At 43.1% G+C, this 15,272-nt stretch overlaps 1 non-coding gene across 1 annotated transcript; it reads left to right on the top strand.

Annotated features, from left to right (window-relative positions):
* The first annotated feature begins 961 nt into the window (after window positions 1-961).
* LOC131226558 (small nucleolar RNA R71) lies at window positions 962-1,068 on the top strand. Its single transcript, XR_009161932.1, has one exon. It is a non-coding gene; the product is annotated as a small nucleolar RNA R71 (small nucleolar RNA).
* The last annotated feature ends 14,204 nt before the right edge of the window (window positions 1,069-15,272 follow it).

Here is a 15,272-nt window from a genome sequence, read left to right as displayed (position 1 = left end):
CACCTCTAGGATATCACGAGAGTTAGAGAGAGGTTTTGGTGAAACCAACCGTTGAGGGAATGGAGCAATGGCTTCTCTAGAAGTTCCGGTTCTACTTTTTGTGGGGCATCACTGGATCCATCATTGTTGTCCTCTTGGTTCTTGAGGCTTTTCGGGCCTAACCGGAAGAGTTTTATCAATGATCTTCCCACTCCTAAGAGTGGTGATGGATTTAGCATGCCCCATTTGATTTGAAGAGTTGGGATCACTTATCTCGTACTGCGGTTTAGGATTGGGGAGAGGTTGTGCGGGAAGCATCCCCTTTTCTATAACCGTCATACGAGAATCTATCTTTTGCATAAAATCTGTAATTCCACGCAAAGCCTGAGCCAGCTCTTGTATGGGATTTTGAACCGGTTCCTCTTGAGGTTTCACTTGATTTGGATTTTGATTGAAGAAACCTGGAGGAGTCGCCGTTTGTCCATTCCTCCAACTAAAGTTTGGATGATTTTTCCAACCAGGATTGTATGTGTTGGAGTTAGGTCCAGTAAAAGGTCTTTGATAGTTATTTACGGCATTGGCTTGTTCATTCAACACTCCTCGAAAGGCAGGTATTGTAGGACAGTTTTCAGTTGTGTGAATGTTGCAATCACAGATGCCGCAAACAATTTCATTGACCTTATCCTTCTTTCCTTCCATGGCCTCAACTTTCCTTATGAGCGTAGTCACTTTACACTTGAGATCATCCTCTTCTTTCAAGAGATATAATCCACCTTTCTCTTTTAATTGAGTCGGCCTAGACGTGGTGTTCGACTTTGGGTAATAGTCCCAAGATTGTGTTTTTTCAGCCAAACTGTCGAGGTAGTCCCATACCTCGTCGATATCTTTATTAATGAACTCTCCATTACACATTGTCTCGACCATTTGGCGCATGGAAGATGTCAGTCCATCGTAGAAAAAATTTGTAATGCGCCACGTTTCAAATCCGTGTTGTGGGCATGAACTGACCAAATCTTTGAACCTTTCCCAACATTGGAAGAATGTTTCATCTTCCTTTTGGGCAAAGTTCATGATCGCTTTTCTGAGGGTAATCGTTTTATGATGTGGGAAGAATTTTTTTATGAATTCCCTCTGCATGTCGTTCCATGTGCCAATGGATCTAGGACGCAGTGAATGTAACCACGTCTTAGCTTTCTCTTTTAAGGAAAAAGGAAAGAGTTTCAGCTTAATTGTATCCTCAGATACATTAGGAAAACATAATGTAGCTATAATCTCATCGAACTCTTTCAAATGTAAATATGGACTCTCTGATTCAAGTCCATGAAATTTGGGAAGGAGTTGGATAACTCCTGGCTTGATGTCCATTTGTCCTGTATTTTCAGGAAAAATCATGCATGAGGGCGTACTCACTCCCGCCGGTTGTAGAAAATCCCGTAAAGTACGAGGCGGGGGTGCCTGTTGCACCTCATTTTCATCCTGGGTATCCTCCACCCTGGGTGGAAGTAGAGGAGGTTGGTCTTCAGCCATAACTTCAGCTAACTCAGGGGATTTCGAGCGGTGTCTAGTCCTGTGATGGATAGTCAACCCCTCAACCAATCCTCCTTCAGTCAAGAGACGTCGAGTGTCGTCACGGGCCCACTTGGGCATGAAAACACTCGCAGCCCTCAATTAAAAACTTAACCCTAAGGAAGGAAAAGAAAATCTAGAAAGAAAGAGAGAGTTGGAAAGAAATTACCAAATTGAAGTCCTAAGTTAAAAACCTGCAAAATAAAACAAAAATAAGTTAGATTCTAAAAAGACAAATAGCAGTAAATTAATTTCTAAAAGAAGGAATTCTTAAGAGAAAGTGGAGATTTCTAAGATAAATTAAGAAAGATCTAAACTAGAAAGTAGATTATTAAAAGAGAACTGAAAGATAGGAAGTAGGGAAAGAGCTTACCAAATTAGAAATTTCTATCTTAAAAGCCTACAAAATAGGAAGGTTAGTTCCTAAAAAATATTCTAAAAATAAATTAGGAAAATAAATTAGATTCTAAAAGTGCTAGAATTAGAAAATTACTAAAATAAAACAAAAATAGAAAGTTAATTTCTAAGAAGTGAAAGAAATAACCTAAACTCTAAAAATAAACTATTTCCTACAGAAGGAAGGATACTAGAATTAGAAAATTTCTAAAATTTAAACCCTAATTCTAAAAATATGAAAAAGTAGAGAGATTAGGAAGGAATTACCAATTTAGAAACTTATGTCCTGATCCTATAAAATAGGAAACAAGTTAGTTTTGAACCCAAATAGAAATAAATAAATAAATAAATAAAAACTAAGGTTAGTAAAATCCTAATCTTAAACTAATCCTAAAACCAATTAATTTCAGAAAATCGTAACCGTCAGTCCCCGGCAACGGCGCCAAAAACTTGTTCACTCCCCAAGTATAGGGTTGTGATGTAGTAATAAACTCGGTAAGACCGAGGTCGAATCCACAGGGACTGATACCTGTACGTTATCTGAAACCAAGTAGAACTAGAACTAGACTAAGATGCTATCTAAATCAAATAAAATTTAGGGAATAAATTGTGGAATAATTATCTAAAACTTAAGTAATTCAGAGGAAGGAAACTAGGGATTCAGAGGATCCACTTGTAGAGATCAGGGAGATCTTATGCCTGCATCAAGGATTATGGAATTCAAACTGAACTTACTTGATCTGGTTTTCAAGAGATGAAAGGTATATGAATTAGAATGGATTCCATCACCAAACCATGCCCAGGAGACAAAGTAAACAATAGAATTAAACTAATTACCAACCAATCAACAATGTATGAAGATCGGGAAGGTACTGTCGTCCTACCATGCCCATGGGACAATGATGAACAACAGGGCTTCCTGACTTCATAAATATAAAAAGGGGAAAAAGAGATATTCAAGGCCATTGCAGATCCATTGTAATTTCAGTCACAACAGACCATTAAAGACAAGAAACATTCCTTTAATTAACTAAAAGCAACATCAGTTCAGTTTAAACCAAAAGAAGGCATACGTAAAGACTCCCATCACTTTACAAGCTTCACCTCTTAGCCCTAGCTAAGAGGTTTAGCCTAGCGTGATCATGCTAGAATCAGAGGAAAAAAATCAAGGAAAGAAATAAATAAAAGGAAAAGGAAAAAGAAACAAAGACCGGATGTCTCTTGCTCTTGCGATCATCAATCACATCCCTGCCACGAATTTCTTCTTCCTCCCTCTTATTTATCTCCCCACATTCAAGCCTTTAAAGTTGAGCCCCTCATGCTCACGTCCAAAACTGTCAGCCAACGTCCCAGTAGCCAGACTACCTGTACTTCCAGCCTCAAAAATCAAAACCAAAAAAACAAACTCCTCCCAGCCGTGCACTCCACGTTCCTTGACGTGCAGCAGCAAAAATACTGCTGCTCCCCTACTGCACTCTCTTCTTCACGTCCTCCTTTCTTCCCCAAACTGAGACCTCCGTCAAAACCGAGCCTCCTCCAGCCTCCTTTCTTCCGTCCTCTTATACAGAACTGTCGTCTGGGAGTCCTACCCGGAATAGGGTGCGAAGACACTCCTCTTTACGCAGCCAGGCGCGGCAGCAGCGTGCGCAGCAGCAGAAACGCAAAAGGCACTTGCGTTTGGATTGAAAATTTGGACGACCGATCGTCCAAACTTGGAATCTGACTTCTTGGTGGGGGTCAGGACCACCTGATCGAGCATGCGGACGGTCCGGATCATGGATCCGACCGTGCCCTTGATCATAGAACAGCCCACAGCGTCCGGTTTTCACGGACGCAGGGCCTGCGAAAAGCTTTCGCTGTGTCTTGGTGGGGCTCAATACTGACAGCGATGGAGAAATCCACGCCGTCCATCGGTTTCCTCCCGAAATTCTGGTCGGGAACGGATGGTTTCTGCCTTCCGTTGGTGCGACCCACTTGATCAGTCTTACAACCGTTCGACCTATGTTAGAATGTTTAAGATGCCATTGTCGCTGGTATTTTGAAGTTCATCCACCTAGGCATTGGTAATGTGGACCAATATGATCTAATGGACGGTTTAGATTGGTCTTTGGAACCGTGATGGCGGCCCACTTGATCGAACCGCGATCCCTGTTTTCTTCCGCTGGAGAGAAGTCGAATTGGAGAGGGAGACCCGATCAAACGTGTTGCCGTGCACGGCTAGTGCACCTATGCTGTACATGTGCGATGCACATGTGGGTCCCACGCTGATGTATATGAGAGATCAGCTCCGACCAACCTGGTTGTCACATAATTTAAACGGTTGACACCAAACTTGAAGTATTTCGAGATAGCAGGCGGGCCCCAGATTGATAATTTGTGGGCTGATCTGTCCGTTGAGACATTTGCACAAAGATCCAATGGCTGATTTTTGACGTGTACGGTTAATTTATGGTCTTCAGGCCATGTATGAAGTTTTGAACCAAGCAGATGGCGGAAACCCAATGATCTTGCATTTTGGCTGACTTTCAGGCCGCTTGAGCTTCAGTTTCTCAATTTTCGCGGACCCCAGGAGTGTAATTCCGTTGATCCTGGTCCCCTGGAGTCTGTCCCTTGCTCTGATGACTTCGGAGTGTCAAATTCATGCTTTTGATACTATTTTTCAGTTCATGCTCCTGATTCCACCTTGCAACAGAAACATGATTAAAATGAGATATTAAATGGTACCATGTTCATAAATCTAGGCAACAACTGGGTCCGATATGCAATATTTGACCCTCAACACGCGTATACAGCAGTTGCGCACAATTCTGAGTTGTATCCTGCATTCTAGAGTCAGCTTGACACGAGACTTGTACCAGTGCGACCGCGCCATCGCCGCGATTCCAACGCCGAGTCTCACTCATCGAGGCGATACCGAAGCCAGGAGATGTGAGCCCGCGTTCATTCCGAAGAAACACCACGTGTTGCGAACTCCGAGAGAATCTCTACGACCCGTCACATCAATCGATCAATGTACAAGTCAAGTACATATCCCATCATACTCATCCCTTTCTCACCCACAAGTCAACAACATCCATACCTATCCCATCTCATTCTTACCAAAAAGTCAAGGTAACCCATACATTCTCATGTCATATCCCTACATCACTCCTCTCTCATTTCTCATTTTCCTTCCAAGAGCAACCCAACCGTCTAAGTTCTCCATGAGAAAAGCTTGGTGTGGCCCATCTTCCTACCCCCACATCTTTCATCCTAGCCCTCTAAACTTCATCATCCTCCGTCAAAGTCGAAGCCGAGAAGCTAAGGATTCCATCGGATCAAAAGATCGAATGGTGGGTGATCATAGCGTAAGATCTTGATTTTTAATATAAGTCCCACTTGTGATGGGACCCATTTTCATGTATGTGTTGTAAGTAAAGAGGGGCCCATAGTGGCGGGGTCCTTCTATCTTACCGTCTCTCTCTCTTGTGATGGGTGTGGCCCACTTGATCCACGCTGTACAAGTCATGTGAACCCACCTTGATGATGTGCTGGATCCACACCGTCCAAGCAAGGACGGTGGGTCCCACACAGCATGCAGCTGCTGTTGCATTAACGGCAGCGAGTTCTGTGGCTGACCGTGAGGTATACGCTATATTCAAACACCTGACAGTAGGTGGGGCCCACCATGATGTGGTGTTGTATCCAGACCATCCAAGGGACGGTGGGTCTAGGCAGCTTCCGCTGCATCACGCTAGGCAGGTTCCGTGAATCTCATCATGAGATATATGTTATATCTCAACCGTCCTCCTAGTTATTTATTTATTGTTATTTTTATTTATTTATTTATTTTTTTGACGTGGGCCACCTCTCACGTGTGGCACATGTGGGGGTGGGGCCCACCTTGATGATGCGTTATACACCAGGTCGTCCATCCACCGCTGGGACGTGAGGCGTACCTTGACGCATGTGTTGCTGGACGGTGGAAACTCCACCTTGATAGCACGTGTGGCCCACCACGTGGGACCCACCTAATGTAGTGCCTCATCCATGCTGTCAGTACATGGACGTGGACCCCCACTCGCTGCACTGTGCAGTATCCACTCCGTCCATTTAAATTTCAGATCATTTTGGAGCCCACACGTGTGGTGTATGTATTAGATCTACACCGTTCATCTGTGTGGGGCCCCTACATGATGTACGTGTGGCATCCTCACCGTCCAGCTGGACGGTGGGACCCACCAGTCTATATGTTGTATTCATACCGTCCGTATTTGGACGGTGGCAGTTCAGACGGTGGTAGTTGCAGCCCACCATGATATTATTATTATTTTTTTATCTCACTTTATGCCATCCATCTGTCCAGGTGTGGGACCCACCCACACGTGTGGGCTGGGACCCACCTTGATGTATATATTATGTATATGTGATGTGTGTGCCATACCATGATATATGTGTTTTAGTTCCACACTGTTCATCCAACTGACGTGGGACCCACTTCTACGTTTACTGTATGCGTTTCATCCATCCGTGGAGTCCATCCACACCGTCCATCATCTGGACCATGGACCATGGGCCACCGTGAGTGGAGTCTTTTATCAACACCGTCCACCTGGATGTATTGTACATCCCAGCCGTCCAACACTCATGGACGCTGGATTTATGAGATATTTAAATAATATAATATATATACACATCCGTATGTTATGGTGGCCACACTGGGATCTACCCACACGTGTCACACGTGTGGGGTGGGACCACCTTGCTGTATGTATCTAGTGTCTGCACCGTCCAGGGATAGTGCTGATTGGAGCCGGCCTTGATGTATATGGCCTTCCATGATGCATGTGTTGTATTCACACCGTCTGTCCATTTTGATGGACATGTGGACCACTATGATGTAGGTGCTGTCCAGCACGTAGGCCACCTTGATGCATGTATTCTATTCACTCCATCCATCTGTGCTGGACAATGTCTGGACAGTGCTGATAATGTTTGGACAGTGTTGGACAATGTTTGGATGGTGCTGATTCACCTGGACAAAGGTTGGATAGTGCTGATCATCATTAGTGGGTCAGGTGCCCCAAGGAACGATAGTGTACAGTGATGCACATGTTACACCTACCACCATTGAAATGGTTTTTGGTGTGGTCCAAGCCCACTTGAGGCCCATTGGTGCCGCCCATTCATGAAGCCCATGGGCTGTGGCCCATTGTGATGTATTCGAGGCCATGAGTGAGTCCCAATGTGATGTATTCGAGGCCATGGGTCCACTATATGTTTAACCCTGTGTGGGCCACTCCTTGGGAGCAATGTTGGTTGAATGTCCACATTGATGGGCAATGATGGTTGGTTGTCCACATTGTGACCTTCCCGTAGGTCATTTGATAGGCCGATTCAGATTGTCGAGGCCGAGTATCGAGGTCGATTGTATAGGCCGATCCGATTGTCGTGACCGATTTGCCGACTTTAATTATCGATCGATCCCGATTGTCATGATCGATTTGCCGATTCTGATTATCGATCGATTCGATTGTCGTGACCGATTTGTCGATTCTGATTATCTATCGATCCCGATTGTCATGATTAATTTGCCGACTCTGATTATCGATTGATCCCGATTGTTGTGACCGATTTGTCGATTCTGATTATCGATCGATCCGATTGTCCTGACCGATTTGCCGACTCTGATTATCGATCGATCCGATTGTCGTGATTAATTTGCCGACTCTGATTATCGATCGATCTCGATTGTCGTGGCCGATTGTCGATTCCGATTAACGTGACCGATTTGCCGACTCTGATTATCGATCGATCCGATTGTCGTGACCGATTTGCCGATTCTGATTATCGATTGATCCGATTGTCGTGACAGATTTGCCGATTCTGATTATCGATCGATTCGATTGTCGTAACCGATTTGCCGACTCTAATTATCGATCGATCCGATTGTCGTGACTGATTTGCCGACTCTGATTATCGATCGATCCCGATTGTCGTGACCGATTTGCCAACTCTGATTATCGATCTATCTCGATTGTCATGACCGATTTGTCAATTCTGATTATCGATTGATCCGATTGTCGTGACCGATTTGCTAATTCTGATTATCGATCGATCCCAATTGTCGTGACCGATTTGCCGACTCTAATTATCGATCTATCTCGATTGTCGTGACCGATTTGTCAATTCTGATATCGATTGATCCGATTGTCGTGACTGATTTGCTGACTCTGATTATCGATCGATCCGACTGTCGTGACCAATTTGCCGACTCTGATTATCGATCGATCCGATTATCGTGACTGATTTGCCGACTCTGATTATCGATCGATCCCGATTTTCGTGGCCGATTGCTGATTTCGATTATCGAAGATGATTATCGATCGATCCGAATTGTTGTAGCCGATTATCGATTTCGATCATTGAGGCCGATTATTGATCGATTCCGATTGTTGTGGCCGATTGCCGATTCCGATTGTTGTGGCCGATTGACGATTCCGATTGTCGAGGCTGATTGTCGAGGCCCAATGTGATGTATATACGGCCCATATTTAAGGCCCATTGTGATGTACATTCGGCATGTGCTTAAGGTCCAATGTGATGTATATTAGGCCTATGTGATGAGGCCCATTGTGGTGCATTTGAGGGCCAGACAATGGAGCCCATTGTGATATATCTTAGACTCATGTAAGAGGCCCATCGTAATGAATATTGAGCTCTTGAGTAAGGCCCATGGTGTTGTATATTAGGCCCTTGTGCGAAGCCATGAGTCCACTATATGTTAGGCTCTATGTGGGCCATTCCTTGGGGCAATGTTGGTTAAATGTCCACATTGTCGAGGCCGATTGTTGATGTCGATTATTGATACCGATTATGAGTATGTGACAGCATAGCATCATGATACATGCCTTTACGCATCATCTGCATGTTTGTTATGAGATGTGGTTGACCATTACATATGCCATTAGGTATGTTGTTATGAGACTCCCTGATAGGCAGAGGTTATGAGATTGATGCATGACTGGATTGTATGACTCATGCATCTTGCATTGTGTGTTGTGATTACTGTACGCCCTAGCGACATCAGGTTCGTAGCCTCCACAAGCATGTCGTGGATGGCTAGATAGGACACCGAAAATGTTTGGTTCTAGCATACGAGCGCCATAGATGTCCCTGGGTGAAAATTCCTAAACCTTCAGGCCAGGAGACGCCCCAACGTCGAGACCGAGTGGATACATGAGCGCCCGAGTGCCGAATACCAGGAGGTCGCGTCTCCCACTGTATCGTGGTCGGTTAGGAGGGGGTGCGGCCTTACCCGCCCGAGAGTAGGGGGTAATACTAGGCTAAGTTTGACCAGCTCGTAAATGAGTCCGCTATCGACGTGCTGGATAGGTATTGACAGACTATTGGCTAGGCGGATAGTGAGGTTTCTTACGCTCACTTAGACTGTGCGGCTAGGAGAGCGGCAGTGCCATTTGGAGTGTACTAAACCCCGGTGATGATCCCAGTGATGAACTGTACTGACATGTAGATTTAGTGAGCAAGAATTGCATACCCATTCATTCATTCATTCACTATCCACTCGGGCTGGTGGTGCGCAACTGTTGGTTACATGTATCTTCGCATGACCAGGATTTCGGTTAGGCACGCGACTAACCTGAGATCAGGAGTTTACCATATTGAGTCTGACTATCCAAATTTAGGCATGGGACTGGTTTGGATAGAAGTCCCTTGTGATGGACCCTATAGCTTGCGATATTACGTACTATCATCTCGACTTCACACTCCAGTATGGTCATTCAATTTGCACCGCATATTGCATGACATTCGCAGCATACGGCATATTAGGTTACTACGTTTCTGTATTTATATGGTCTGGATACAGTTGACACTATTCGTGAACTCATCAGGAATTGTATATTGCATCGCATTCTCAGCATCTGATATTTGGCTTTTTATGACTCCTTATTTGTATAGCTGTTCTATATTGCTTACTCTGTTATCTTATGATTTATGATCTTGTCAGTATTTCTGCTTACTCTGATAATTCATGATCTTGTCAGCCTTTCTGCTTATTCCGATAATGTACGATTTATGGATTACCAGTATTTTCAGTATTGTATGATGATGGCATTGTATTGAATACTTGACACTTACCTTATGCATACACTTACACCACCCTCTAAGCTTTCTATAAGCTTATGCACGATAGATGCGTGCAGGTGATGTTAGGTTGTAGCAGTGTTGAGCTTGGAGCGTACAGCGGTCTTCTGGAGCATGATTTTCGATTGATGTATTTTCTTTTCAGCATTGTACTCAAATGATTATATTAGTGGATATGTGATGATGATGTTGCCTTTATGATTTGGGTATACGTGTGGTTATGCTACTTATGAGACAAATGTATGTTGAAAAATCCTCCTTGTACGATCCCAGGATCGAAACCTAGCGTATGTACGCCGGGGGCTGAGAATGGGGTACTACAGATGCTGTCCATGCCGGATTCGGCGATCGAAAATTTTATGAGTCTAGTTTCTGAGTTTGGGGTGTGACATGCACAATCGATTCCCCTTGAAGAGGAAACTGTCCTGTATATGAAGGTCACTAGGGTGACCTTGTTGACACTTCATCCAAGAATCTTTGAAGTCATTGTCCTCGGTATACAATTCCTTGAGACAGTTGAAACCGACCACCTCGTTGCTCATCGTAACAAGTAGTTATGCGCGACGCCTAAGTGCATTAGCCACCTTGTTCTGCTGCCTTGACTTGTGCTTCAGAATAAACGTGAATTTCTGTAAAAACGTAACCCATCTAGCATGCACACGATCTATGTTAGTCTGATTATTAATAAACTTTAATGCTTGATGGTCAATGTATATAACAAACTCTAATTGAATTAGATAATGCCGCTAATGTCGCAGTGCTTTAACAACTGTGTACAACTTAAGCTCATATGTCGACCACTTCTTTCGAGCTTCACTGAGCTTCTTGCTGTAGAAGGCTACCGTCCTGCCTTCCTATGACAAAACTCTTCCAATTCCGACGTATGAAGCGTCATACTCAACCTCAAATAACTTGTCAAAATTAGGAAGCACCAAGACTGGTGTTGTGGACAAATGATGCTTGATTTCATGAAAGCTCTTGTCAGCTTCATCGGTTCACTAAAACGGTCATTTTTTTCATGCAATCTGTAATAGACGCGACTATTGTGCTAAAATTTCGCACGAATCAGCGATAGAAGGTCGCCAACCCTTGAAAACTCCTCACCTTATGAATGTTTGTTGGGATCAGCCATTCCCTAATGGTTTGCACCTTTTCATCGTCCACGCGGATGCCCGTGGACGTTACAACAAATCTTAGAAACAACAAGATGTCCATTAAAAAACTATACTTTTTCAAATTGAGGTACAATTTGTTAATTTATAGGATCTGCAGCACCTGCCTGAGATGTCTCCTATCCTCTGTCTCATCCTAACTATATATCAGTATGTCATCAAAATATACTACCACAAATCGGCCAATGAATGATTTTAGAACTTGATTCATCAAACGCATAAAAGTACTTGGTGTGTTCGATAGGACGAAAGGCATGACCATCTACTCATACAACCCTTCCTTGGTCTTGAATGCTGTTTTCCACTCATCACCGGGTCGAATACGAATCTAATGGTGCCCACTCCTTAGGTCTAGTTTAGAGAACACATTGGCCCCTTCTAGCATATCGAGCATGTCATCCAATCGTGGTATTGAGAATCGATATTTGATATAATTTTGTTGATTGCCCGGCTGTTGATACACATGCGCCAACTTCCATCTTTTTTTGGCGTTAATAATGCTGGTACGACACATGGGCTCATGCTCTCTCTCAAGAGACCCTTATGGATCAATTCCTCCACTTGCCCCTGAAGTATCTCACACTACTTCAGACTCATCTGATAATGAAGACGGTTGGGCAGGGTAGCCCTAAGGACGAGGTTTATGTGATGTTAAATGTCCCTCATGGGGGGCAATCCATCATGTAAATTTTCAGGCCAGACTTCTTTGAATTCGTTTAGCAATAGTCTTAAAGTAGGAGGAATGTTTGAGGGTTTCGATTCATCGCCCTTCACCACTACGGAGTATACCTTGCCGGTTTCCTTGAATTCATTCATGAAATTCTGAATGGTCAAGAGGGAACTCCCCTCCACTTTAGAGGCTTCAGGGTGGTTCTCTGGTGCCATATGAGCAATGATTATTTTTCGACTATCCTTAACGAATATGTAGACATTGTCTCGTCCTCGATGGGTCATATCACGGTCCGACTGCTAGGGTTGATCGATTAACATATGGTATGCTTCCACGTCGACCACATCGCAAAGTATTTGATCCTTATAATTTTTGCCAAATTTCAAACGAGATTGTGCATTGTTCAGTTACATTAGTCTCATTCACCTTTTTTATCTAGCCAATTAAGTACGAGGAATGATGTTTTATCGTTGGTAGCTGCAACTTGTCCATCATCACCCTTGAGACGATGTTCTCGCTACTACCACTATTTATTATCACCTCACAAGCTTTTTTGTGACAGTGTACCGCGTACGGAATATATTATGTCACTGTAGATGTAATTCCTTCTATGGGGTATATAGTAATCGTCTCACAACTATAGATTCGCCACGATCCTTGCCCGTCAATTCATCGTCATCTGCTATTTCTTCAATAACTTATTCATATTCATTAAAGCCAGGGTCTTCTTTTGTGGCATTATATTTAGTGCCCCCTTCGTTTATGGTCAAGTGTGCTGTAAGATGTTGAGGACAGGTGTTTGATAAGTAGTTTGGTTAGTTACAGTGCTAACAATTGTTCGACCTTGGCCAAACATGAGGATTTGGAATCCTACTCGGGCCTGCTGTTGTGGGTGCTGCACGTTGAGGTCTGGATGAACCGCTCCTCATATCACAGCTTGCGGTTGCAGGAGGTTGATGACGTTTTCCTACTAGTTCTTTTCCTCGTGCCAGCACTGGATCCTATGTGGGGCCCGTTATATGGGGTCGAGTTGAAGGATAGGGCCGAGCAGAAACTTTTGCAAGTTGCGTTTCTGCCCTACCTGTTGGTCCCGACTGGGTACATCTGAACTCGGTCCTGAATTGTCGGTCGCAACCCATGTATAAATCATGCCACCTTCTGTGACTCAGATTCTGCTAGATCGTTTCGTGTTGCTAACCGCTGGAATTCTTTAGTGCAATCTGTGACGGTTCGATTTCCTTATTGAAAATTCTAGTATTGCTGGAATAATATATGCTCATAATCACTTGGGAGAAATCGTGATCAAAGAAGACGTCTCATCTGTGCCCATGATGAGATGGGCGTCTTGTTCTGGCGGGCTCATGAGAGTTGTAATTGCTCCCATCATGCAGAAAACCAGATTTTAATTTAAACGTTACTAGTTTTACCTTTTTATGATTTGTCACGTCCATATAATTAAAATATCTCTCTACTTCAGCTAGCCAATCAATGAAATGTTTTATGCATAATAAACCATTAAAACCAGGAAGTTCAACCTTATTTCAATAGTCTCTTTTAGCACGATCTAGATGATCACATCCATGGATTGGTCGTTGGACAAAACCTGTATTAAGGTCCTCGTCACTAGAATTTGAATCATCTGGTGTAGCCCTACGGTTTGCCACCGGTAATGCTCTACAAAAATCTTGGTTGTGTCGTACAATAACCACGGGTGGTGGAGCAACCATAAGTGGTGGAGCACTGCCTAGGGCTCGGGGCGAAAGTAGCGCATCCGTAAGATGGTCAAGGGTTGCCTGTAGCTTTTGCATGGTTAACTGACTCTCCCGGTGGAAAGCTTCCATTCTTTCCGCAAGATCACGAATCATTGGATCACCGTTCACAAGATTTTGGCTTGTACCTTTGTTGTTTGCCATCGGCTCAAGGGGAATCCTTACTTTGATACCAATTGATGCATGGATGAACATGATGAGGTTGAGCATCGTCTCCCTCAAGAGGATAACTGTTCCAAATCCACGAAACTTCTTTGGACTCCTCACAGAGGCTTCTTGAATCCACGAGAAAGAAAGCAAGAAAAATAGAAAATAAATTCTATAAAATTTGAAATTAATTAATGAATGAAATAAACGAGTTCACAAACCTTTAAATAAGGATACCAAGCAAAAAGAGAGAAATCAGAAGCAAACTACAGCTAAAACTCTTAGAATTCGCAACTTATTATAAGTAGTAAACTTACTATTTATAGACAGTCATGATGTCTACTATGCGCAAGGTTTTTGGCCAAAAATAGTAAGTATCTTATTTGGCTTCACCAAGCTGTTCTCCTAATTTTTCTAAGCTCTTTTTTGCATTGGGCACAACTCCTAAAGCCCAACGGATGAAGAGTTATAATCAAACTAAAACTTACTATTTATAGTAAAAATGGAATTAAAATAGGGAAACGACCGTCGATCCAGGGGTATTTTGCAAATCCGGCTTGCGTAACCTGGCAAAACGGGGTTGGTGGGCTAAAGTAGCTCGTTCTATCCCAAAATCATATATTTTTCGCCCGATAACTCATTCCAGATTGTGAGATACGCCCGATCTGAGGTCCAACAGTTCTGATCACTTTTGTCGTCAATCGGGCCTTTTTTGATCTATCTTGGCCATGAAACTATCCGCTACCTGCTCTACATCATTTACTTACAAGACCAACTATATAATTTAAGATCATACACAACAGATCATACATTAAACTACCTACTATAAAGCATAAAAAATTGATGATGATCGATTTGTTATTGATACACGCTCGCCAAGGTATATATTCATGGCCTGAGTTAGAACTCAAGAGGACCTTACCCCTTGTGTTATTGAAAATTCTCCACCATCACTACATGTTTTGGTTTGTTCTAAAAGCAAAATTTCAATTTGTTTCAATAGTCCCCTCAATTACACATGAGAGTGAAAATCCTAAGTTTCATTGAAGGTTCTCCTATTGAATACCAAGATCCCTTCTCAGCAAATCGTGGCATTAGAAATGTCTTTCCAATCAAACACGCTTTCCAGATTTGAGTATGGAATCTCTATTATTCATACATAGACAGTCCTTTTATTCTGCAATATAATTACACCATTGCGAAGATCATGCTCTAAATGGTGTTTTACCATTGATTTCAATCTCTGCTATAGCTTCCTACTTTGCCCAAGGATCAATAAATCCAAGGTCTTTAGAAATTATGCATTTTCATAATAAATATGAAAGGTTAAACATGTGGAGCCCCAGTCCGCGCAAGCTAATTAGGAATAGTAACGATGAACTCAAACTAGATCCGATTCGTTAGTTCCCAATATTAACTGATCTTAGA

Source organism: Magnolia sinica, chromosome 14, assembly GCF_029962835.1.
Source record: "Magnolia sinica isolate HGM2019 chromosome 14, MsV1, whole genome shotgun sequence".
NCBI classification, from domain to species: domain Eukaryota; kingdom Viridiplantae; phylum Streptophyta; class Magnoliopsida; order Magnoliales; family Magnoliaceae; genus Magnolia; species Magnolia sinica.
The sequence above is the reverse complement of the archived record's forward strand: the minus strand, read 5'-3'. Positions and strand labels throughout refer to the sequence as shown.